At 45.1% G+C, this 21,776-nt stretch overlaps 11 non-coding genes and 1 pseudogene across 11 annotated transcripts; all 12 read left to right on the plus strand.

Annotated features, from left to right (window-relative positions):
- Window positions 1-186: 186 nt before the first annotated feature.
- On the plus strand, window positions 187-278 carry LOC141206423 (U2 spliceosomal RNA; annotated as a pseudogene).
- A 789-nt stretch (window positions 279-1,067) lies between these two features.
- LOC141206228 (U2 spliceosomal RNA) lies at window positions 1,068-1,250 on the plus strand. The gene has a single exon (XR_012276892.1). It is a non-coding gene; the product is annotated as a U2 spliceosomal RNA (small nuclear RNA).
- A 1,115-nt stretch (window positions 1,251-2,365) lies between these two features.
- Window positions 2,366-2,556, plus strand: LOC141206471 (U2 spliceosomal RNA). The gene has a single exon (XR_012277027.1). It is a non-coding gene; the product is annotated as a U2 spliceosomal RNA (small nuclear RNA).
- Window positions 2,557-3,671: 1,115 nt separating this feature from the next.
- Window positions 3,672-3,862, plus strand: LOC141206473 (U2 spliceosomal RNA). The gene has a single exon (XR_012277028.1). It is a non-coding gene; the product is annotated as a U2 spliceosomal RNA (small nuclear RNA).
- A 1,115-nt stretch (window positions 3,863-4,977) lies between these two features.
- On the plus strand, window positions 4,978-5,168 carry LOC141205976 (U2 spliceosomal RNA). Its single transcript, XR_012276645.1, has one exon. It is a non-coding gene; the product is annotated as a U2 spliceosomal RNA (small nuclear RNA).
- Window positions 5,169-6,283: 1,115 nt separating this feature from the next.
- On the plus strand, window positions 6,284-6,474 carry LOC141206475 (U2 spliceosomal RNA). Its single transcript, XR_012277030.1, has one exon. It is a non-coding gene; the product is annotated as a U2 spliceosomal RNA (small nuclear RNA).
- A 1,115-nt stretch (window positions 6,475-7,589) lies between these two features.
- LOC141206476 (U2 spliceosomal RNA) lies at window positions 7,590-7,780 on the plus strand. Its single transcript, XR_012277031.1, has one exon. It is a non-coding gene; the product is annotated as a U2 spliceosomal RNA (small nuclear RNA).
- Window positions 7,781-8,895: 1,115 nt separating this feature from the next.
- LOC141206477 (U2 spliceosomal RNA) lies at window positions 8,896-9,086 on the plus strand. The gene has a single exon (XR_012277032.1). It is a non-coding gene; the product is annotated as a U2 spliceosomal RNA (small nuclear RNA).
- A 1,115-nt stretch (window positions 9,087-10,201) lies between these two features.
- LOC141206478 (U2 spliceosomal RNA) lies at window positions 10,202-10,392 on the plus strand. The gene has a single exon (XR_012277033.1). It is a non-coding gene; the product is annotated as a U2 spliceosomal RNA (small nuclear RNA).
- A 6,155-nt stretch (window positions 10,393-16,547) lies between these two features.
- Window positions 16,548-16,746, plus strand: LOC141206330 (U2 spliceosomal RNA). Its single transcript, XR_012276962.1, has one exon. It is a non-coding gene; the product is annotated as a U2 spliceosomal RNA (small nuclear RNA).
- Window positions 16,747-17,861: 1,115 nt separating this feature from the next.
- LOC141206479 (U2 spliceosomal RNA) lies at window positions 17,862-18,052 on the plus strand. The gene has a single exon (XR_012277034.1). It is a non-coding gene; the product is annotated as a U2 spliceosomal RNA (small nuclear RNA).
- A 1,115-nt stretch (window positions 18,053-19,167) lies between these two features.
- LOC141206481 (U2 spliceosomal RNA) lies at window positions 19,168-19,358 on the plus strand. The gene has a single exon (XR_012277036.1). It is a non-coding gene; the product is annotated as a U2 spliceosomal RNA (small nuclear RNA).
- Window positions 19,359-21,776: the final 2,418 nt, after the last annotated feature.

A 21,776-nucleotide genomic window follows, 5' to 3' on the forward strand; every position in this document is an offset into this window, starting at 1 on the left:
TAAAGAGGTGGAGTTATGCAGATCTAAAACGCGTGGATTGCAGCAGCAGCAAGCCGAAAAGTGCAGGCATGTAAGGGATCTAGAGGTTGACAACATGTCTTCTTAACGGGAGTCCAGGAGCTCATCTCCACAAATGGACTTTTCAGGATCCTTGGGTGGCTCCGTAGTTTGAAACCAATTCTGGTTATCGCTTCTCGGCCTTTTGGCTAAGATCAAGTGTAGTATCTTTCGAAAAGGCGGTTTTGGATGTTGGCCGCCCTAGTAGATTGATACATTATGCACACTGGGGTTTAGGCGCTTGTTTGTACGCCAGGTGGCTAATATAGTCATCTGGTGGAAAGCATGGCCCCCCAGGATCGACGCCATTGGGCCGGGGAAGATCGAAAGCCCGAACTGTGAAGTGCCCCAGGAGTGGTGACCCTGGGGTGCCTTAACTCACTGGGATTGGGAACCCCACTTGAGTTTATGGCACATTTGCACAAGCACTTCAAATTTTCTTTCTTCGCACACACCCTTATTCCGGGCCTTCTGGCCTTAGGATGGGGAATTTTTCAATTCCCGGTCGAAGGTCCGGGCAGTATTATACTGTGAAACCTTCACTATTTATTTAATTTCTTTGTCACTGTGTGTCCACTTATTCACGTGTGTCACGTCCTACTAGGATTTTGTCGAGATGCGGTTCCCTTACGGGTTCCTCTCTTGGCAGGTCTAGGGGGGGAGTGTGTGGCCATCAGGTTCCGCTCCCCCCTGAACCCCCCTGGCTCTCCTCTTTCGGGAGGAGAGCGTTGTTGGCTCCCCTCTTCCGGGAGGGGAGCACAGTCTTTGGCTCCCAGTGCCTTGCTCGGGTGAGAACTCGGGCAGGTGCTGGGGGTAAGATTGGGTCGCCTCTGGCTTCGGCTGGAGGTGGCTTTTTGTCCCTGTTCCTCGCTGTGGCCTTTTGGCTCGGAGGGACGGGGAATGGTTTGGGGGACCCTTCTCCTTTTGGAGAGGGTTTCAAGAAGACCAGCATCCTAGTGCACTTTTTTTGTAGCACTTGTCACTTTTTTAAGCGCACTCGGGTTTTGTACACGAATTCGGGCTTTCGATAAAAAAAAAAATCTGTTCTTATCAGTTTAATATCTGATACGTCCCCTATCTGGGGACCATATATTAAATGGATTTTTAGAACAGGGAGATGGAAAAAGAGCTTGCTCTGTCCACTCCACGCATTGACCTGGTATTGCAGTATCTCCAGGACCGGTGCACCCCTTCTTTAATGCAGTTTCTAAAATCAGAAAGAATTGAATTCAATGTTTTTTGTTCATTTTGCTTGTTTGTCGGATTTTGGGATGGACTCTTTGGCTTTGCTTTTCTTCTCCTCATTGGATTTTTCATGTTCAAAGTTGCAGAAGCCAGATTACAAGCTCATTTTGGTTCAACTTCAGCAACTGTGCATTGCATTGCCATGTAATGTGATGCAATGCTATCTTTCTAGCTCTCCCTTTTTACTTCCTTTTGGATAAACAGACATATTAGGCAAGCATTTTGGAGCTTTCACCTAAATAACTACAGGTGGTGAGATAAGCTGCACAATATAATTGACCTTTCAGTATATTGTTGCACACACACCATCTATTTAGCAAATGCCCTTGTTATCAACAGCAGCCTTTTAAACTCACCTGAGCTAACAGGTATGTGCGCTGGTTACTCTGCTGCGCTTAAAATTTCTTTTTTGGTTTGCTACAATGCCTTTTCTGAAACGTTGTCTCCTTCTGCTGGAACACTGACTTCTTTCATTTAATGCCTGCAGACTATAAAAGAGAACCCAACCCAAAAAGTTTGGTTGATTAGTCTGTGGCATTCTGTTAAACTGTTGCTTATGGCGGTCTCTGTGAGCTTCTCAGCGACATTCAGCCAGCCAGGTATCCTGCCTGCAGTAGATGGAATGTGGCAATGGAACGCTGGCTGCGCGTGTCATAATAGGCTCTGAGCCTTTATATACCTGTGCACAGCAGCAGCCACCTTCAGTCTGCTGCTGGACAGCCAGCAGCAGCAGCAGCAGGAGAGGTATGTAATCAGGAGCCCTCCTGCTAAGGGTAGACAGCTGCTCGTTCCACCCCACCCCCCGCCTTAATTGGTTCTCCTCCCTTCCAACGGTGTTGAGGCGGGTGGGAACAGCAGGGGGTGAAGGTGCTGTGTTTAAAGAGGTGGAGTTATGCAGATCTAAAACGCGTGGATTGCAGCAGCAGCAAGCCGAAAAGTGCAGGCATGTAAGGGATCTAGAGGTTGACAACATGTCTTCTTAACGGGAGTCCAGGAGCTCATCTCCACAAATGGACTTTTCAGGATCCTTGGGTGGCTCCGTAGTTTGAAACCAATTCTGGTTATCGCTTCTCGGCCTTTTGGCTAAGATCAAGTGTAGTATCTGTTCTTATCAGTTTAATATCTGATACGTCCCCTATCTGGGGACCATATATTAAATGGATTTTTAGAACAGGGAGATGGAAAAAGAGCTTGCTCTGTCCACTCCACGCATTGACCTGGTATTGCAGTATCTCCAGGACCGGTGCACCCCTTCTTTAATGCAGTTTCTAAAATCAGAAAGAATTGAATTCAATGTTTTTTGTTCATTTTGCTTGTTTGTCGGATTTTGGGATGGACTCTTTGGCTTTGCTTTTCTTCTCCTCATTGGATTTTTCATGTTCAAAGTTGCAGAAGCCAGATTACAAGCTCATTTTGGTTCAACTTCAGCAACTGTGCATTGCATTGCCATGTAATGTGATGCAATGCTATCTTTCTAGCTCTCCCTTTTTACTTCCTTTTGGATAAACAGACATATTAGGCAAGCATTTTGGAGCTTTCACCTAAATAACTACAGGTGGTGAGATAAGCTGCACAATATAATTGACCTTTCAGTATATTGTTGCACACACACCATCTATTTAGCAAATGCCCTTGTTATCAACAGCAGTCTTTTAAACTCACCTGAGCTAACAGGTATGTGCGCTGGTTACTCTGCTGCGCTTAAAATTTCTTTTTTGGTTTGCTACAATGCCTTTTCTGAAACGTTGTCTCCTTCTGCTGGAACACTGACTTCTTTCATTTAATGCCTGCAGACTATAAAAGAGAACCCAACCCAAAAAGTTTGGTTGATTAGTCTGTGGCATTCTGTTAAACTGTTGCTTATGGCGGTCTCTGTGAGCTTCTCAGCGACATTCAGCCAGCCAGGTATCCTGCCTGCAGTAGATGGAATGTGGCAATGGAACGCTGGCTGCGCGTGTCATAATAGGCTCTGAGCCTTTATATACCTGTGCACAGCAGCAGCCACCTTCAGTCTGCTGCTGGACAGCCAGCAGCAGCAGCAGCAGGAGAGGTATGTAATCAGGAGCCCTCCTGCTAAGGGTAGACAGCTGCTCGTTCCACCCCACCCCCCGCCTTAATTGGTTCTCCTCCCTTCCAACGGTGTTGAGGCGGGTGGGAACAGCAGGGGGTGAAGGTGCTGTGTTTAAAGAGGTGGAGTTATGCAGATCTAAAACGCGTGGATTGCAGCAGCAGCAAGCCGAAAAGTGCAGGCATGTAAGGGATCTAGAGGTTGACAACATGTCTTCTTAACGGGAGTCCAGGAGCTCATCTCCACAAATGGACTTTTCAGGATCCTTGGGTGGCTCCGTAGTTTGAAACCAATTCTGGTTATCGCTTCTCGGCCTTTTGGCTAAGATCAAGTGTAGTATCTGTTCTTATCAGTTTAATATCTGATACGTCCCCTATCTGGGGACCATATATTAAATGGATTTTTAGAACAGGGAGATGGAAAAAGAGCTTGCTCTGTCCACTCCACGCATTGACCTGGTATTGCAGTATCTCCAGGACCGGTGCACCCCTTCTTTAATGCAGTTTCTAAAATCAGAAAGAATTGAATTCAATGTTTTTTGTTCATTTTGCTTGTTTGTCGGATTTTGTGATGGACTCTTTGGCTTTGCTTTTCTTCTCCTCATTGGATTTTTCATGTTCAAAGTTGCAGAAGCCAGATTACAAGCTCATTTTGGTTCAACTTCAGCAACTGTGCATTGCATTGCCATGTAATGTGATGCAATGCTATCTTTCTAGCTCTCCCTTTTTACTTCCTTTTGGATAAACAGACATATTAGGCAAGCATTTTGGAGCTTTCACCTAAATAACTACAGGTGGTGAGATAAGCTGCACAATATAATTGACCTTTCAGTATATTGTTGCACACACACCATCTATTTAGCAAATGCCCTTGTTATCAACAGCAGCCTTTTAAACTCACCTGAGCTAACAGGTATGTGCGCTGGTTACTCTGCTGCGCTTAAAATTTCTTTTTTGGTTTGCTACAATGCCTTTTCTGAAACGTTGTCTCCTTCTGCTGGAACACTGACTTCTTTCATTTAATGCCTGCAGACTATAAAAGAGAACCCAACCCAAATAGTTTGGTTGATTAGTCTGTGGCATTCTGTTAAACTGTTGCTTATGGCGGTCTCTGTGAGCTTCTCAGCGACATTCAGCCAGCCAGGTATCCTGCCTGCAGTAGATGGAATGTGGCAATGGAACGCTGGCTGCGCGTGTCATAATAGGCTCTGAGCCTTTATATACCTGTGCACAGCAGCAGCCACCTTCAGTCTGCTGCTGGACAGCCAGCAGCAGCAGCAGCAGGAGAGGTATGTAATCAGGAGCCCTCCTGCTAAGGGTAGACAGCTGCTCGTTCCACCCCACCCCCCGCCTTAATTGGTTCTCCTCCCTTCCAACGGTGTTGAGGCGGGTGGGAACAGCAGGGGGAGAAGGTGCTGTGTTTAAAGAGGTGGAGTTATGCAGATCTAAAACGCGTGGATTGCAGCAGCAGCAAGCCGAAAAGTGCAGGCATGTAAGGGATCTAGAGGTTGACAACATGTCTTCTTAACGGGAGTCCAGGAGCTCATCTCCACAAATGGACTTTTCAGGATCCTTGGGTGGCTCCGTAGTTTGAAACCAATTCTGGTTATCGCTTCTCGGCCTTTTGGCTAAGATCAAGTGTAGTATCTGTTCTTATCAGTTTAATATCTGATACGTCCCCTATCTGGGGACCATATATTAAATGGATTTTTAGAACAGGGAGATGGAAAAAGAGCTTGCTCTGTCCACTCCACGCATTGACCTGGTATTGCAGTATCTCCAGGACCGGTGCAACCCTTCTTTAATGCAGTTTCTAAAATCAGAAAGAATTGAATTCAATGTTTTTTGTTCATTTTGCTTGTTTGTCGGATTTTGGGATCGACTCTTTGGCTTTGCTTTTCTTCTCCTCATTGGATTTTTCATGTTCAAAGTTGCAGAAGCCAGATTACAAGCTCATTTTGGTTCAACTTCAGCAACTGTGCATTGCATTGCCATGTAATGTGATGCAATGCTATCTTTCTAGCTCTCCCTTTTTACTTCCTTTTGGATAAACAGACATATTAGGCAAGCATTTTGGAGCTTTCACCTAAATAACTACAGGTGGTGAGATAAGCTGCACAATATAATTGACCTTTCAGTATATTGTTGCACACACACCATCTATTTAGCAAATGCCCTTGTTATCAACAGCAGCCTTTTAAACTCACCTGAGCTAACAGGTATGTACGCTGGTTACTCTGCTGCGCTTAAAATTTCTTTTTTGGTTTGCTACAATGCCTTTTCTGAAACGTTGTCTCCTTCTGCTGGAACACTGACTTCTTTCATTTAATGCCTGCAGACTATAAAAGAGAACCCAACCCAAAAAGTTTGGTTGATTAGTCTGTGGCATTCTGTTAAACTGTTGCTTATGGCGGTCTCTGTGAGCTTCTCAGCGACATTCAGCCAGCCAGGTATCCTGCCTGCAGTAGATGGAATGTGGCAATGGAACGCTGGCTGCGTGTGTCATAATAGGCTCTGAGCCTTTATATACCTGTGCACAGCAGCAGCCACCTTCAGTCTGCTGCTGGACAGCCAGCAGCAGCAGCAGCAGGAGAGGTATGTAATCAGGAGCCCTCCTGCTAAGGGTAGACAGCTGCTCGTTCCACCCCACCCCCCGCCTTAATTGGTTCTCCTCCCTTCCAACGGTGTTGAGGCGGGTGGGAACAGCAGGGGGTGAAGGTGCTGTGTTTAAAGAGGTGGAGTTATGCAGATCTAAAACGCGTGGATTGCAGCAGCAGCAAGCCGAAAAGTGCAGGCATGTAAGGGATCTAGAGGTTGACAACATGTCTTCTTAACGGGAGTCCAGGAGCTCATCTCCACAAATGGACTTTTCAGGATCCTTGGGTGGCTCCGTAGTTTGAAACCAATTCTGGTTATCGCTTCTCGGCCTTTTGGCTAAGATCAAGTGTAGTATCTGTTCTTATCAGTTTAATATCTGATACGTCCCCTATCTGGGGACCATATATTAAATGGATTTTTAGAACAGGGAGATGGAAAAAGAGCTTGCTCTGTCCACTCCACGCATTGACCTGGTATTGCAGTATCTCCAGGACCGGTGCACCCCTTCTTTAATGCAGTTTCTAAAATCAGAAAGAATTGAATTCAATGTTTTTTGTTCATTTTGCTTGTTTGTCGGATTTTGGGATGGACTCTTTGGCTTTGCTTTTCTTCTCCTCATTGGATTTTTCATGTTCAAAGTTGCAGAAGCCAGATTACAAGCTCATTTTGGTTCAACTTCAGCAACTGTGCATTGCATTGCCATGTAATGTGATGCAATGCTATCTTTCTAGCTCTCCCTTTTTACTTCCTTTTGGATAAACAGACATATTAGGCAAGCATTTTGGAGCTTTCACCTAAATAACTACAGGTGGTGAGATAAGCTGCACAATATAATTGACCTTTCAGTATATTGTTGCACACACACCATCTATTCAGCAAATGCCCTTGTTATCAACAGCAGCCTTTTAAACTCACCTGAGCTAACAGGTATGTGCGCTGGTTACTCTGCTGCGCTTAAAATTTCTTTTTTGGTTTGCTACAATGCCTTTTCTGAAACGTTGTCTCCTTCTGCTGGAACACTGACTTCTTTCATTTAATGCCTGCAGACTATAAAAGAGAACCCAACCCAAAAAGTTTGGTTGATTAGTCTGTGGCATTCTGTTAAACTGTTGCTTATGGCGGTCTCTGTGAGCTTCTCAGCGACATTCAGCCAGCCAGGTATCCTGCCTGCAGTAGATGGAATGTGGCAATGGAACGCTGGCTGCGCGTGTCATAATAGGCTCTGAGCCTTTATATACCTGTGCACAGCAGCAGCCACCTTCAGTCTGCTGCTGGACAGCCAGCAGCAGCAGCAGCAGGAGAGGTATGTAATCAGGAGCCCTCCTGCTAAGGGTAGACAGCTGCTCGTTCCACCCCACCCCCCGCCTTAATTGGTTCTCCTCCCTTCCAACGGTGTTGAGGCAGGTGGGAACAGCAGGGGGTGAAGGTGCTGTGTTTAAAGAGGTGGAGTTATGCAGATCTAAAACGCGTGGATTGCAGCAGCAGCAAGCCGAAAAGTGCAGGCATGTAAGGGATCTAGAGGTTGACAACATGTCTTCTTAACGGGAGTCCAGGAGCTCATCTCCACAAATGGACTTTTCAGGATCCTTGGGTGGCTCCGTAGTTTGATACCAATTCTGGTTATCGCTTCTCGGCCTTTTGGCTAAGATCAAGTGTAGTATCTGTTCTTATCAGTTTAATATCTGATACGTCCCCTATCTGGGGACCATATATTAAATGGATTTTTAGAACAGGGAGATGGAAAAAGAGCTTGCTCTGTCCACTCCACGCATTGACCTGGTATTGCAGTATCTCCAGGACCGGTGCACCCCTTCTTTAATGCAGTTTCTAAAATCAGAAAGAATTGAATTCAATGTTTTTTGTTCATTTTGCTTGTTTGTCGGATTTTGGGATGGACTCTTTGGCTTTGCTTTTCTTCTCCTCATTGGATTTTTCATGTTCAAAGTTGCAGAAGCCAGATTACAAGCTCATTTTGGTTCAACTTCAGCAACTGTGCATTGCATTGCCATGTAATGTGATGCAATGCTATCTTTCTAGCTCTCCCTTTTTACTTCCTTTTGGATAAACAGACATATTAGGCAAGCATTTTGGAGCTTTCACCTAAATAACTACAGGTGGTGAGATAAGCTGCACAATATAATTGACCTTTCAGTATATTGTTGCACACACACCATCTATTTAGCAAATGCCCTTGTTATCAACAGCAGCCTTTTAAACTCACCTGAGCTAACAGGTATGTGCGCTGGTTACTCTGCTGCGCTTAAAATTTCTTTTTTGGTTTGCTACAATGCCTTTTCTGAAACGTTGTCTCCTTCTGCTGGAACACTGACTTCTTTCATTTAATGCCTGCAGACTATAAAAGAGAACCCAACCCAAAAAGTTTGGTTGATTAGTCTGTGGCATTCTGTTAAACTGTTGCTTATGGCGGTCTCTGTGAGCTTCTCAGCGACATTCAGCCAGCCAGGTATCCTGCCTGCAGTAGATGGAATGTGGCAATGGAACGCTGGCTGCGCGTGTCATAATAGGCTCTGAGCCTTTATATACCTGTGCACAGCAGCAGCCACCTTCAGTCTGCTGCTGGACAGCCAGCAGCAGCAGCAGCAGGAGAGGTATGTAATCAGGAGCCCTCCTGCTAAGGGTAGACAGCTGCTCGTTCCACCCCACCCCCCGCCTTAATTGGTTCTCCTCCCTTCCAACGGTGTTGAGGCGGGTGGGAACAGCAGGGGGTGAAGGTGCTGTGTTTAAAGAGGTGGAGTTATGCAGATCTAAAACGCGTGGATTGCAGCAGCAGCAAGCCGAAAAGTGCAGGCATGTAAGGGATCTAGAGGTTGACAACATGTCTTCTTAACGGGAGTCCAGGAGCTCATCTCCACAAATGGACTTTTCAGGATCCTTGGGTGGCTCCGTAGTTTGAAACCAATTCTGGTTATCGCTTCTCGGCCTTTTGGCTAAGATCAAGTGTAGTATCTGTTCTTATCAGTTTAATATCTGATACGTCCCCTATCTGGGGACCATATATTAAATGGATTTTTAGAACAGGGAGATGGAAAAAGAGCTTGCTCTGTCCACTCCACGCATTGACCTGGTATTGCAGTATCTCCAGGACCGGTGCACCCCTTCTTTAATGCAGTTTCTAAAATCAGAAAGAATTGAATTCAATGTTTTTTGTTCATTTTGCTTGTTTGTCGGATTTTGGGATGGACTCTTTGGCTTTGCTTTTCTTCTCCTCATTGGATTTTTCATGTTCAAAGTTGCAGAAGCCAGATTACAAGCTCATTTTGGTTCAACTTCAGCAACTGTGCATTGCATTGCCATGTAATGTGATGCAATGCTATCTTTCTAGCTCTCCCTTTTTACTTCCTTTTGGATAAACAGACATATTAGGCAAGCATTTTGGAGCTTTCACCTAAATAACTACAGGTGGTGAGATAAGCTGCACAATATAATTGACCTTTCAGTATATTGTTGCACACACACCATCTATTTAGCAAATGCCCTTGTTATCAACAGCAGCCTTTTAAACTCACCTGAGCTAACAGGTATGTGCGCTGGTTACTCTGCTGCGCTTAAAATTTCTTTTTTGGTTTGCTACAATGCCTTTTCTGAAACGTTGTCTCCTTCTGCTGGAACACTGACTTCTTTCATTTAATGCCTGCAGACTATAAAAGAGAACCCAACCCAAAAAGTTTGGTTGATTAGTCTGTGGCATTCTGTTAAACTGTTGCTTATGGCGGTCTCTGTGAGCTTCTCAGCGACATTCAGCCAGCCAGGTATCCTGCCTGCAGTAGATGGAATGTGGCAATGGAACGCTGGCTGCGCGTGTCATAATAGGCTCTGAGCCTTTATATACCTGTGCACAGCAGCAGCCACCTTCAGTCTGCTGCTGGACAGCCAGCAGCAGCAGCAGCAGGAGAGGTATGTAATCAGGAGCCCTCCTGCTAAGGGTAGACAGCTGCTCGTTCCACCCCACCCCCCGCCTTAATTGGTTCTCCTCCCTTCCAACGGTGTTGAGGCGGGTGGGAACAGCAGGGGGTGAAGGTGCTGTGTTTAAAGAGGTGGAGTTATGCAGATCTAAAACGCGTGGATTGCAGCAGCAGCAAGCCGAAAAGTGCAGGCATGTAAGGGATCTAGAGGTTGACAACATGTCTTCTTAACGGGAGTCCAGGAGCTCATCTCCACAAATGGACTTTTCAGGATCCTTGGGTGGCTCCGTAGTTTGAAACCAATTCTGGTTATCGCTTCTCGGCCTTTTGGCTAAGATCAAGTGTAGTATCTGTTCTTATCAGTTTAATATCTGATACGTCCCCTATCTGGGGACCATATATTAAATGGATTTTTAGAACAGGGAGATGGAAAAAGAGCTTGCTCTGTCCACTCCACGCATTGACCTGGTATTGCAGTATCTCCAGGACCGGTGCACCCCTTCTTTAATGCAGTTTCTAAAATCAGAAAGAATTGAATTCAATGTTTTTTGTTCATTTTGCTTGTTTGTTGGATTTTGGGATGGACTCTTTGGCTTTGCTTTTCTTCTCCTCATTGGATTTTTCATGTTCAAAGTTGCAGAAGCCAGATTACAAGCTCATTTTGGTTCAACTTCAGCAACTGTGCATTGCATTGCCATGTAATGTGATGCAATGCTATCTTTCTAGATCTCCCTTTTTACTTCCTTTTGGATAAACAGACATATTAGGCAAGCATTTTGGAGCTTTCACCTAAATAACTACAGGTGGTGAGATAAGCTGCACAATATAATTGACCTTTCAGTATATTGTTGCACACACACCATCTATTTAGCAAATGCCCTTGTTATCAACAGCAGCCTTTTAAACTCACCTGAGCTAACAGGTATGTGCGCTGGTTACTCTGCTGCGCTTAAAATTTCTTTTTTGGTTTGCTACAATGCCTTTTCTGAAACGTTGTCTCCTTCTGCTGGAACACTGACTTCTTTCATTTAATGCCTGCAGACTATAAAAGAGAACCCAACCCAAAAAGTTTGGTTGATTAGTCTGTGGCATTCTGTTAAACTGTTGCTTATGGCGGTCTCTGTGAGCTTCTCAGCGACATTCAGCCAGCCAGGTATCCTGCCTGCAGTAGATGGAATGTGGCAATGGAACGCTGGCTGCGCGTGTCATAATAGGCTCTGAGCCTTTATATACCTGTGCACAGCAGCAGCCACCTTCAGTCTGCTGCTGGACAGCCAGCAGCAGCAGCAGCAGGAGAGGTATGTAATCAGGAGCCCTCCTGCTAAGGGTAGACAGCTGCTCGTTCCACCCCACCCCCCGCCTTAATTGGTTCTCCTCCCTTCCAACGGTGTTGAGGCGGGTGGGAACAGCAGGGGGTGAAGGTGCTGTGTTTAAATAGGTGGAGTTATGCAGATCTAAAACGCGTGGATTGCAGCAGCAGCAAGCCGAAAAGTGCAGGCATGTAAGGAATCTAGAGGTTGACAACATGTCTTCTTAACGGGAGTCCAGGAGCTCATCTCCACAAATGGACTTTTCAGGATCCTTGGGTGGCTCCGTAGTTTGAAACCAATTCTGGTTATCGCTTCTCGGCCTTTTGGCTGCGATCGTATGACTCTACCTTGATTGGTGCGAGTCTCCTGGAGGAATCCGGACCCTTTTGTGGAGGATTTTCTGCTTTTTCCTGTGGTATTCCATACCGACAGAATCCAAGATGTCTTTTGTGAAGAACACCATCCGTTTGTCCGTGGATCCATCTGACGAGAACAAGAACAACGTGGTTTTCATTGTCCAAGACATCGTTGAAGGCAAAGCTGGAGCAAGACGTTCTGAGATCTTCAGTGTCAACGAATTTTCACGTCAAGGTAATTATGACGTTACCTTTATGGACCAGGATGTTTGCCTTAATGTCTTTGAATGGCTCCGTGGTCACTCTAGTGACCCCTGCTTGGAAGGAGTTAGATGGGAACCTTTGTTTGGTCTGCAAGAAAAGGAGGTGACTGTGACTGTCTATAACCCTTTTACAGACCCTGAGCTGCTGGAGTGCTTCCTCTCTCGCTACTGTGAATATGTGCGGAAGGGAGTGAAGCAAGTCAATTGTCTAGGAATCTTTAACTGTCAGTATAAATTCCGTGTGAAATTGAAAAGGGATCCTGACAGTGTGGGGGGCTTTAGACACCCTCCATCAAATTTTTCCGTTGCAGGCCATAGAGGTTTCCTCTTTTACCCAGGCCAGCCCATGTTTTGCCGTAGATGCTTTTCTTTCGGACATACCATGGTAACATGCCTTAAAGGGCAGTGTTGCCGAAATTGCAGAAAGGAGGGGCATATGGCCAACCAGTGTCCAGAGGCCAAGTCCTGTGATGTCTGTGGGAGTAGTGATCACATGTATAAGGACTGTCCTATGAGTGCACCTAGACGTTCTGATAAAGAACAGAAGGAGGAGGAGCTGGAGAGGAGGCAGATGGCAAGCGCACTGAAAGTGCTGGAAAGATTGGAGAGGGAGGAGAGAGAGGGAAGGAGGCGGGAAACTGGTAGAGCCTCTCCCTCTACGGCGCCAGAGGAGGTGTCCCTGAGACCATGTTCTTCTTCTGCTGAAGAAATGAGGAAGAAGCGGAGGGAAGAAAAGGAGTTCTGGAGGGAAGTGGCAAAGGTGGAGAAAAAGGCAGTGTCTGCGAGAATATCTAGGAAAGTGGTGGAAGCAGAGCTGCCTGAGATGATGACTTTTGGAGAGGCAATGGACGCAACAGGATGTGAAGTGCAAATCTCGGAACCCGACAGTCCTGAACACCCTTCGGGTCCTGAAAACATTGAAGATTTTTCTTCGGAGGATGATAGGGGTGCAAAGAAGAGTCGTAGGGAGGATGGTGGGGGCAGTGATGATGCAGATTTTAGTGAGCCTCAGAGGAAGATCAGAACTGCCAGAATGAGGAGTGTGGCTGGTGAAGCCAGCGGGTCGGAAACCAGCTGTTCTGTTCTGATGGCGGAGGAGGATAGTGGTGGTGCTGGATAGTGTCACCATATAATATTGTAAATGTTTTTTCTTTTTGTCCTCTTGTGAGCTTTGGTTTAGGCCAAAGGCTATTTCTTTGTGTAATTGGTGAAGGAGTAGAAGTATTATGGGATTTACCATAGTGTCCCAAAACGTAAGAGTGTTTAAAAGTAAAGTAAGAAGAGCTGCTATTTTTGAGTTTTTAGCTATGCAAAATGCATCTATTTTTTGTTTACAAGAATGTGGGGTAGTGGATGGTGTGAAAGGGGATGAATGGTCTTATGGAGCGTCTGTGTGGTCGGGGAGTGCATGTAATAAGAATGATGGTGTGGGTATTTTGGTTAAAGGAAGGGAGGTTGTTTTGAGTGATTATTTGGTTATTGAGGTGGGGAGATGTATCCTTGCTAATTTTGTATACAAGAATGTAAAGTTTTGTGTTATTAATGTTTATGCGCCAGTTGAAAAAAATGAGCGCAAAAATTTATTTGAAAAAATTAAGCTTTTTGTTCCAGGAAGAATACCTGTGGTAATTGTGGGTGATATGAACTGTGATGTGGGGAGAGTGAATGTGGATGTGTCTGGGAAAGCATTATTGGAGTTAGTGAATGATTTTGGGTTGTGTGATATGCAGCGCGTGTGTAACACGAATCCTTTGTTGAACACTTTCTTTTCTGAGAGTGGTAGGGTACAATCCAGATTGGATTATTGTTTTATTTCTAAAAATATGGTTTCTGTTAATTATAGGCAGGAAAACGTTCTTTTTTCAGATCATGTGTGTATGTTGTGTGAGTTGGATATAAAAGTTGATGGAGTGTTTGGGAGAGGATTGTGGAAGTTAAATGTTAAACTGTTAGAGAATGAAGATGTGAGAAAGGAGTATGAAAGGCGGTATGAAGAATGGTGTAAGCATAAAAATGAGTTTGGGAATGTTTGTGAGTGGTGGGACTGGGTGAAGAAACAAACAAAAATGTTCTTTAAAAATTTAGGATACAAGTATGCAGCAATTAAAAGAGAGAGTTTTGTTAAACTGAACGCGCGGTTGAGCGTTTTGTATAAGTTAAGGGAAGGAGGAGTTGAGGTGGAGGAGGATATTTTAGAGGTAAAAAAGGAGATTAGTGAGTTTTTGTTGGAGAGAGGGAGAAGCATAGTGTTTAGGGCAAAGATTGATAAGATGGAGCAGGATGAGAAATGTTCTCGGTTTTTCTTTAAAAAAGTTTTTGGAAAGAAACAGAGTATGAGCGTGGTGTATGGAGCAGATGGAAGTGAGGTGAGTGGAGAGGATATGTGTGAAGAGGTGGCTAAGTTTTATGAGGATCTGTATGCAGTGAAACAGAGGGATGAATGTTTGGAGAATGATGTTTTGAGTGTGTTAGAGAGTAAGTTGAGTGAAGCAGAAAGAGAGAGAGTGATGGGTGAGGTGACTGGTGATGAGGTATGGAAGGTTATGTGTAGTATGGCTTTGAATAAGACGCCGGGGGAGGATGGCCTCCCAGTAGAATTTTATCGTGTGATGTGGGGTGTGATTGGTAAGGACTTTGTGGATGTATGTAAGTATATGTGGGGAAACATGGAGGTGACTGAGAGTATGCGTGCAGGTATGGTTGTGTTAATTCCTAAGAAAGGGGATTTGAAAAGTCTGAGGAATTGGAGGCCAATAACGTTACTTAATTGTGATTATAAAATCTATGCAAAACTTATGGCTAATAGGATGCGTGATGTGATAGAGAGTGTGATTGGGGATGAGCAGTGTTGTGCGGTACCTGGGAGGCGGATTCATGAGTGTGTGTGTATATTAAGAGATTGTCTATGGGATTGCATGGGTCGTAAGAAGAGTGTATTTTTGTTAAGTTTGGATTTTGAAAAGGCTTATGATAGGTTGTCGCATGGTTTTTTGTTCAGAGTGTTGTTAAAAATGGGTTTTCCGGCTGATTTTGTTGGGCGAGTGAGAAGTTTGTATGCGGGTGTTTATAGCTGTGTTTTAATGAATGGGTATGTGGGTAGGAAAGTGAATGTGTTTTCGGGTGTGCGACAGGGGTGTCCTTTGTCCCCTGTAGCATTTATTTGTGCAATTGAGCCATTGTTGTGTATGCTGAGGAAAGATAAGGTAATTCGTGGTGTGCAAGTGCCGGGAGGTGGAGGGAAAGAATGGAAGGTGAGTGGTTATATGGATGACGTGTGTGTATTATGTGATTCTGAATGTTCGGTGAGGCGGGTGAAGTTGTTAGTGTCTATTTTTTGTGGTGCATCTGCGTTTAAAGTGAATTGGGAAAAGAGTGAGTGTAAGGGTTTTGGAGGCGGAAGTTTAAGTAGGGATGTAGGTGTGAATGTAGTGAATGGACCTATTAAAGTTTTGGGTGTGAAGTTTTCAGAGAGTTTGGATGGGAAAGAAAGTTGGGATGATGCGAAAGGAAAAGTTGAGCAGAAGTTGAATTTTTGGAAATTGAGGAGTTTATCCTTTTTTGGGAAGATTTTAATTGTTAAGAGTGTGGTGTTGCCAATATTTTTATATATTGCGGTAGTATTTCCACCAGGATATATGTGTATGAGAAGCTTGAATAGAATTTTATTTGTTTTTTTGTGGAACTCGAAAATGGAGAGAGCTAGGAGAGAAATTTTGGTTAAAAGAGTGGAAAAAGGTGGTTTGGGTTTTCCGAATTTGGACGTGTTTTTTGGTGTGAATATCGTTGTGTTTGTTTTGAAAGTGATTAGGGCGGATGGAAAGTTTTCATCTATGTGTAGGTATTTATTTGGAGAGTATTTGTTTCGTTTAAAGTGGCAAGAAAGGGATTTGCGATGTCCGATTGCTTTTGAGGTGCCTGTATGGTATGTGTGGGTTTATAAGTTTTTGGTGAGGTATGAACTGTGTGATGCAGATGTGAGATTGCTGGAGAATAAGAAGGCTGTGTATAGGATGATTGAATGTAGAGAGGTAGAATGTGGAATAAATATGGTTAGGGGTGGTGATGTGCAGAAGGTTTGGAAGAAAGTGCGGATGAGTGGTATGACCAACAAACAGAGTGAAGTTGTGTGGCAGTCTTTACATGGAGTATTACCTGTGAGAGAGTTTCAGAGGAATAGAGGTTTGGTGAGGAGTGAAATGTGTCCAAGAAATGGCTGTGGTGGAAGGGAAAGTGTGTTGCATGTTTTTTGGAATTGACAGTATGCTAGAGATGTGATTGGGAGAATGGGGCCTTTGTGTAAAGAATTGTGTGGTGTGAATTTGTTGTCTTTTGAGTTGTTTATGTTTGGTTTGGGAATATGTGATGGGACGAAGGAAAGAGTCTTGTGGTTGATGCTTGCATGTATAAAGGAAGTGTTATGGGATGTGAGGAATGTGTATGTGTTTAAAATTAAGGAAATTGCTGTAAAGGATAGTGTGAAGGTGATTTTGGGGAAGATGTATGTGTGTTTCCTATGGGACAAAAAGAGGAGAGGGGAAGTGGATGCGGAGGGAATATGGAAAGTTAAAAAGTGGAGATATATTGTTAGTACCTCTTGATTTTTGTTATTGTTGTTTTGAAATATGAAATAAATATTTCCGATGATGATGGGGACAGCAAATTGCGTATTGGATTTGACGCAGCTGTTTTGATGGAATTTTCCTTTGTCTGGTTTCCATAGACTGTGGAATTTCCTCGTCTGAGGAAAAAAAAAAAAAAAAAAAAAAAAAAAAAATCTGTTCTTATCAGTTTAATATCTGATACGTCCCCTATCTGGGGACCATATATTAAATGGATTTTTAGAACAGGGAGATGGAAAAAGAGCTTGCTCTGTCCACTCCACGCATTGACCTGGTATTGCAGTATCTCCAGGACCGGTGCACCCCTTCTTTAATGCAGTTTCTAAAATCAGAAAGAATTGAATTCAATGTTTTTTGTTCATTTTGCTTGTTTGTCGGATTTTGGGATGGACTCTTTGGCTTTGCTTTTCTTCTCCTCATTGGATTTTTCATGTTCAAAGTTGCAGAAGCCAGATTACAAGCTCATTTTGGTTCAACTTCAGCAACTGTGCATTGCATTGCCATGTAATGTGATGCAATGCTATCTTTCTAGCTCTCCCTTTTTACTTCCTTTTGGATAAACAGACATATTAGGCAAGCATTTTGGAGCTTTCACCTAAATAACTACAGGTGGTGAGATAAGCTGCACAATATAATTGACCTTTCAGTATATTGTTGCACACACACCATCTATTTAGCAAATGCCCTTGTTATCAACAGCAGCCTTTTAAACTCACCTGAGCTAACAGGTATGTGCGCTGGTTACTCTGCTGCGCTTAAAATTTCTTTTTTGGTTTGCTACAATGCCTTTTCTGAAACGTTGTCTCCTTCTGCTGGAACACTGACTTCTTTCATTTAATGCCTGCAGACTATAAAAGAGAACCCAACCCAAAAAGTTTGGTTGATTAGTCTGTGGCATTCTGTTAAACTGTTGCTTATGGCGGTCTCTGTGAGCTTCTCAGCGACATTCAGCCAGCCAGGTATCCTGCCTGCAGTAGATGGAATGTGGCAATGGAACGCTGGCTGCGCGTGTCATAATAGGCTCTGAGCCTTTATATACCTGTGCACAGCAGCAGCCACCTTCAGTCTGCTGCTGGACAGCCAGCAGCAGCAGCAGCAGGAGAGGTATGTAATCAGGAGCCCTCCTGCTAAGGGTAGACAGCTGCTCGTTCCACCCCACCCCCCGCCTTAATTGGTTCTCCTCCCTTCCAACGGTGTTGAGGCGGGTGGGAACAGCAGGGGGTGAAGGTGCTGTGTTTAAAGAGGTGGAGTTATGCAGATCTAAAACGCGTGGATTGCAGCAGCAGCAAGCCGAAAAGTGCAGGCATGTAAGGGATCTAGAGGTTGACAACATGTCTTCTTAACGGGAGTCCAGGAGCTCATCTCCACAAATGGACTTTTCAGGATCCTTGGGTGGCTCCGTAGTTTGAAACCAATTCTGGTTATCGCTTCTCGGCCTTTTGGCTAAGATCAAGTGTAGTATCTGTTCTTATCAGTTTAATATCTGATACGTCCCCTATCTGGGGACCATATATTAAATGGATTTTTAGAACAGGGAGATGGAAAAAGAGCTTGCTCTGTCCACTCCACGCATTGACCTGGTATTGCAGTATCTCCAGGACCGGTGCACCCCTTCTTTAATGCAGTTTCTAAAATCAGAAAGAATTGAATTCAATGTTTTTTGTTCATTTTGCTTGTTTGTCGGATTTTGGGATGGACTCTTTGGCTTTGCTTTTCTTCTCCTCATTGGATTTTTCATGTTCAAAGTTGCAGAAGCCAGATTACAAGCTCATTTTGGTTCAACTTCAGCAACTGTGCATTGCATTGCCATGTAATGTGATGCAATGCTATCTTTCTAGCTCTCCCTTTTTACTTCCTTTTGGATAAACAGACATATTAGGCAAGCATTTTGGAGCTTTCACCTAAATAACTACAGGTGGTGAGATAAGCTACACAATATAATTGACCTTTCAGTGTATTGTTGCACACACACCATCTATTTAGCAAATGCCCTTGTTATCAACAGCAGCCTTTTAAACTCACCTGAGCTAACAGGTATGTGCGCTGGTTACTCTGCTGCGCTTAAAATTTCTTTTTTGGTTTGCTACAATGCCTTTTCTGAAACGTTGTCTCCTTCTGCTGGAACACTGACTTCTTTCATTTAATGCCTGCAGACTATAAAAGAGAACCCAACCCAAAAAGTTTGGTTGATTAGTCTGTGGCATTCTGTTAAACTGTTGCTTATGGCGGTCTCTGTGAGCTTCTCAGCCACATTCAGCCAGCCAGGTATCCTGCCTGCAGTAGATGGAATGTGGCAATGGAACGCTGGCTGCGCGTGTCATAATAGGCTCTGAGCCTTTATATACCTGTGCACAGCAGCAGCCACCTTCAGTCTGCTGCTGGACAGCCAGCAGCAGCAGCAGCAGGAGAGGTATGTAATCAGGAGCCCTCCTGCTAAGGGTAGACAGCTGCTCGTTCCACCCCACCCCCCGCCTTAATTGGTTCTCCTCCCTTCCAACGGTGTTGAGGCGGGTGGGAACAGCAGGGGGTGAAGGTGCTGTGTTTAAAGAGGTGGAGTTATGCAGATCTAAAACGCGTGGATTGCAGCAGCAGCAAGCCGAAAAGTGCAGGCATGTAAGGGATCTAGAGGTTGACAACATGTCTTCTTAACGGGAGTCCAGGAGCTCATCTCCACAAATGGACTTTTCAGGATCCTTGGGTGGCTCCGTAGTTTGAAACCAATTCTGGTTATCGCTTCTCGGCCTTTTGGCTAAGATCAAGTGTAGTATCTGTTCTTATCAGTTTAATATCTGATACGTCCCCTATCTGGGGACCATATATTAAATGGATTTTTAGAACAGGGAGATGGAAAAAGAGCTTGCTCTGTCCACTCCACGCATTGACCTGGTATTGCAGTATCTCCAGGACCGGTGCACCCCTTCTTTAATGCAGTTTCTAAAATCAGAAAGAATTGAATTCAATGTTTTTTGTTCATTTTGCTTGTTTGTCGGATTTTGGGATGGACTCTTTGGCTTTGCTTTTCTTCTCCTCATTGGATTTTTCATGTTCAAAGTTGCAGAAGCCAGATTACAAGCTCATTTTGGTTCAACTTCAGCAACTGTGCATTGCATTGCCATGTAATGTGATGCAATGCTATCTTTCTAGCTCTCCCTTTTTACTTCCTTTTGGATAAACAGACATATTAGGCAAGCATTTTGGAGCTTTCACCTAAATAACTACAGGTGGTGAGATAAGCTGCACAATATAATTGACCTTTCAGTATATTGTTGCACACACACCATCTATTTAGCAAATGCCCTTGTTATCAACAGCAGCCTTTTAAACTCACCTGAGCTAACAGGTATGTGCGCTGGTTACTCTGCTGCGCTTAAAATTTCTTTTTTGGTTTGCTACAATGCCTTTTCTGAAACGTTGTCTCCTTCTGCTGGAACACTGACTTCTTTCATTTAATGCCTGCAGACTATAAAAGAGAACCCAACCCAAAAAGTTTGGTTGATTAGTCTGTGGCATTCTGTTAAACTGTTGCTTATGGCGGTCTCTGTGAGCTTCTCAGCGACATTCAGCCAGCCAGGTATCCTGCCTGCAGTAGATGGAATGTGGCAATGGAACGCTGGCTGCGCGTGTCATAATAGGCTCTGAGCCTTTATATACCTGTGCACAGCAGCAGCCACCTTCAGTCTGCTGCTGGACAGCCAGCAGCAGCAGCAGCAGGAGAGGTATGTAATCAGGAGCCCTCCTGCTAAGGGTAGACAGCTGCTCGTTCCACCCCACCCCCCGCCTTAATTGGTTCTCCTCCCTTCCAACGGTGTTGAGGCGGGTGGGAACAGCAGGGGGTGAAGGTGCTGTGTTTAAAGAGGTGGAGTTATGCAGATCTAAAACGCGTGGATTGCAGCAGCAGCAAGCCGAAAAGTGCAGGCATGTAAGGGATCTAGAGGTTGACAACATGTCTTCTTAACGGGAGTCCAGGAGCTCATCTCCACAAATGGACTTTTCAGGATCCTTGGGTGGCTCCGTAGTTTGAAACCAATTCTGGTTATCGCTTCTCGGCCTTTTGGCACGATCTATCAGGTTTACCTGTGTGGTCTTGCCTGTGAGGTGCTCTTGGTACCCTTTCTCTCGGCCTGGGGGGATCGTTCCTCTTCGGAGGGACTTAACCCCCCTGCTGCTATTGGGAGGAAGGATTAGTCCGGGAGCAACGGGAAGGGATCCCATGAAGGCTTGCGCCTTTCAGAGAGAAGAGTCGGTACGTTCCTGAGTGAAGGATGCCGGCAACGCTCACATATTCATCGGGTGATGCCCGAATGCGGAACACTGTGAGGATTGAAGTTGGAGCAGCATCGAGGATGGAGAAGAATTTGGACTACATCTGCCATAGGATTCTTCTTGGAGTTCTGGAGTTTCGGCGGGAAGACATATTCTGCTTCCAGGACAACGAGTACAAGGGGACATACACCATCACCTTCAAGAGCCAGGGATGCTGTCAGCAACTCGTACAAAAGGTAAACGAGAAAAACTACTTAGATGAATTGGATGGACTAACCTTTTGTCTCTTGTATGCTTATGACGAGATCCCCATCGTGGTGCATTTCCCGAACCCCTTTGTGGAAGCTGCAGACATCTCGACCTACCTTACCCGCTATTGTGATGATCTGAGATACCTGGGTACTGTGAAGAACGCGGTAGGCTTCTGGTGCGGCAAGAGAAGGTATATGGCCCGTCTAAAGAGGGACCTTAGTGGAGTGGGAGGAATGCTACACCCTCCCTCAACCTTCGTAATCGGTAAGAGCAGAGGCTACTTATTTTATCCTGGAATGCCAGTATGTTGCAGGAACTGTGGACAAATGGGTCATACCCAAACGTCCTGCACGGGCAGGAAAGTAGACCGCTGCAATAATTGCAGCTGTTACGGACATTTAATGAAGGACTGTCCCGCTGGGAGGAAATGTAATCTCTGCGGTGAGGCGGGGCACATGTTCCGAGGATGCCCCAACAGGACCAGGACCAGGACCTACGCAGAAGCTGCATCTTCTGAAGCTGAGCCGATGCGCCCACCGGTCTTCACTGGCAGGCCGGCGTCGGAGGGCGGTTCGAAGGGCGAGAAGGCTGGGATGGAGCAGGGAGCCGGAGGCCCCTCTGGGGCGGCACCTGCATCGAAGTCCCTTAACGATGGGCGGACCTCGCATGGACCGGAGCGGGGGGGTCCTCCTTCTGGGAGGGTATCCTCCGTATCGATGGTTCCCGATACCGATCCTGTTGGGCTGGAGGGTGGTGCCCCTGTGCGGTTGGCTACAGGGGACCACGCAGCGATGGCCTCAGGATCTTCCAGGGCGATTAGCCA

This window comes from Phyllobates terribilis, unplaced genomic scaffold (genome assembly GCF_046119375.1).
Source record: "Phyllobates terribilis strain yellow unplaced genomic scaffold, ASM4611937v1 Scaffold_142__1_contigs__length_4687701, whole genome shotgun sequence".
Taxonomy (NCBI): Eukaryota; Metazoa; Chordata; class Amphibia; order Anura; family Dendrobatidae; genus Phyllobates; species Phyllobates terribilis.